Genomic DNA, 3,879 nt, shown 5'->3' on the forward strand with positions numbered 1-3,879 from the left:
CATTTATTCCTTAAAACTTACTAGTATCAATTTGTATGTTACTAGTAGAGATGTGCGAGACTAGTCGACTAAACGGTTCTGATGCTGCTAGTCGACACTGGAATTACTAGTCGGTTAATATTTCCCCCCATTAAACTGATAATCATTTTTACACATTTACCTTTGGCTTTATATTTTTACAGAGGCTGCACTTAAATTACTGTCATATTAATGTTACATCTTTTAAATAGAATTAATAAAACAGATATTATAAAAATAAAAAAAGAGGATATCTGGAGCAGATACACAGTTTAATTTCACTTCAGGCTGCATGTGCTTCTTCCCTCTCTCACTCGCGGCGCTCGCAGGAAAATGTCCTCTCCAGTGAGAGCAAACTCATCAAAGTAGTTATGAAATCACTTTGGTGGTGCGGGAATCGGTTTTCCAAATGTCTGAAACTCCCTAAGGATGTTTTCACATTTGAGTCTTCTTTACATCTGTGCGTGCTTGTACATTATTTTTCCGCTGAGCAGGCTTTTTCAAATGCAGGATAGCCGCCTCAGGTGAGACAAGTCCCATCTTTCACCAGACCATGTCGACGTGTTAATTTTACTCATCAAAAAATTTATGCTTTAGAATAAGTAGCCTAGAAATAACTGTTTTAGACTAGGTATGCCATTTTTTTAATCTGCTGATTAAGAAGGCTATTTTCAACAAGGTGCCGACTGCTTAACATGTTAAACTATATTTTATTCTGTGTGCACGTCATGTTTAGAATACATTAGGTTTATTGTAGGCTACATCACAGGCCTATTTTTTCTACCCTATAGCTAATTTTTTTTTACATCGTAACTGTTATTGGTTAACGTTCTTTACCGAATAGCTGTCATATTAGATCAATGGTTAATGAACGACTGCACATCGTGAAATACGCGCAACTTTTCAGAGCATTTTTTTTCTCTCTCATAGATTTGGCTTAGTCTACCTGTTAATTATTTTCAACAATGTCCTTACTGTTTTAATATGTTAAGTAACTTTTACTTGGTAATTTCCATTTAGAACAGGCTTTTAATGGTTGTTCCATTGATCCTGCACTATTCATTCAATTGTTTTCAATAAATATGTCTATTAAATATTCTCTAATATTGATTCAGTGAATGCGTGTCATGTCCTATATTTAATGTACAATGATCATAATTCAAGGCGAGCATGTCGCAGATAAATGCCCCTTTTCAGTGGAATTTAGCATAAAAACTTTTTTTTTACTGTTTTCTGAAGGTTGTTTCTCTTTAGACTAGTCGACTAGTCGGTTACAAAACTTCAGTTTAAACAATAGTCAAATTAGTCATAGCGCACATCCCTAGTACTTATACATTAGCTACTAATACTTATTCAATAGATACTAGTACTTATTCATTAGGTACTTGTACTTATTTATGAGATACTAGCACTTATTCATTAGATATTAGTATGTATTCCAATAGTGACTAGTAACTATTCCATTGTTACTAGTAACACATTTCAAAATTTTGCCATTGATTCCTATGGAGATCTGGGGTTCAGATATCACCTATTCACTTCTTACTAGTATGTATTCCAATAGATACTAGTACTTATTCAATAGATACTAATACTTATTAATTAGATAGTACTTATTAGATAATAATACTTATTCAATAGATACTAGTACTTATTAATTAGTTACTAGTACTCATTCATTAGATACTAGTACTTATTCAACAGACACTAGTACTTATTCAATAGATACTAGTACTTATTCATTAGATACTAATACTTATTAATTAGATAGTACTTATTAGATAATAATACTTATTCATTAGATACTAGTACTTATTTATTAGATACTAGTACTTATTCAATAGATACTAGTACTTATTAATTAGTTACTAGTACTCATTCATTAGATACTAGTACTCATTCAATAGATACTAGTACTTATTCAACAGACACTAGTACTTATTCAATAGATACTAGTACTTATTCATTAGATACTAGTACTTATTCTGAATGTTACTAGTAAGATTTTTTATTTTACTAGTAAGAGTTTTAATTCTACTCTACAGTTGCCATTCTGACTAGTCATTGCATTTGACTTACTAGTAGGATACAAAATGTTACTACTAACAATAGGAAAAGACACTAGTGTCTAATAAATAGGCACTAGTATCTAATAAATAAGTACTAGTATCTAAATAATAAGTACTAGTACCTAATGAATAAGTACTAGTATCAGATAAATAAAGCACTAGTAACAGTATCAGAATACATACTAGTCAGAAGTGAACAGCTGATATCAACAGAATAAGTACTAGTATCTTAAATTTGGATATATCTCCAACAACAAAAGGAACTAATAAGAATGTGGATGGGGATATCTTCATTCAAACTGATCATTGCATAAACATGAGAACCTTTCAGCTATTAACATATTTGTGGTATTTTACATGGATTTACCACATCTCTATTACCATATAGATTGAAATGGATCATTTTAATATGATTATAGCTAACCTGTTCTAGGAATGTTAGTATAGCATCAATGAAAACACAAAGATAAATTAGTTGAATTTGGTTGTTTGTTGCATCAGTTATATCATGTAAGATGTTGTACCCCATTGGAATGAAGGGAAAGACTCGAGTGACATTTATATCATTAAATTAATCATCAAAATAAACTTTTACCCTTCTCTGAATGGAGAACGAGGAGACACTTCAAAATAAGTGTCCCTATATTTGTGCAGGGATAAAGGGGTGCATTCAAACAAAAATATATAAACACAACGTGGCATATAAAAGACAACTATTAAAGGTCTAAATCTAATCTTTCCCAATGGGTCTTTTACATAAAATGTGCTATATATATATATATATATATATATATATATATATATATATATATATATATATATATATATAAAGAAATTCCATTACATATTTTCATGGTTAAGGTTGCATTAATTGTCAAGTGATATTGTGGGATTTCTGATTACGTACTAAATAGAATTCCCAAAACAAAAGCAAACTGTGCGCAGATAAGCCATCCCTGGATTTGAAATCACAATTGTAAAAGTAAAAACAAAATTCAGGTTCATATAGCATTGAATTGAACAACATAAAATGCCAGACCATAATGTAACAGCATGGGTAAATACCAAATTGTACACTAACCACTGTTAGTGTAATTATAATAATTCTAATTATTATTATTTATATTGCAGAGTAACTATTTGTACTAGGTGTAAATAGCAGCTGCCACAAATTGGCGCTATTTACACTCAAATAGTCTGGTGGAAACAAAAATTTAAGACAAACTGTGCCCCCAAGTGTCATCTTAATGGTGAAGTGTGTGTAAAGACAGTGAAGATTTGTTTTTATGGTGCAGAATTATTTATTTATTTATTTTTTTTTAAAGAAGAGATGTCTTGCCAGCTTTACAACTATTCTATAGAGAAATCAAAGAATTATACAAAAGTTTCAAATCAATGTTTTATGAAGCAGAAGTCCCAGGTTGTATTGCCCACTTTTCCCCATCCTGTTTCCTGTCTCTATTCTTTATATTTCCTTTAATACTACTTATAATAATAAATAAAAATGAATATAAATGTTGATTGCCTCACAGTGATTTAGTAATGGTGAAGGTTGGGAGTTGAAAGGAAGGTATGATCCAGGTAAAACCATGATTTTCTAATAATATATGGTAGTAACCATGTTTTTTGTTGTTGGAAGCGGTAGTTTTCATGCAATTAACCATGTGTTACTACAGTAATATTATAGTACCCATGTTTAATTGTGTGGAAACTTTGCTACAAAATACCATGGTAATGTATGGTTACTGCAGTAAAACCATAGTTAATTTTTGTAAGGTTAGTTTAAGGGGTA

This window comes from Myxocyprinus asiaticus, chromosome 38, assembly GCF_019703515.2.
Source record: "Myxocyprinus asiaticus isolate MX2 ecotype Aquarium Trade chromosome 38, UBuf_Myxa_2, whole genome shotgun sequence".
Lineage (NCBI taxonomy): Eukaryota > Metazoa > Chordata > Actinopteri > Cypriniformes > Catostomidae > Myxocyprinus > Myxocyprinus asiaticus.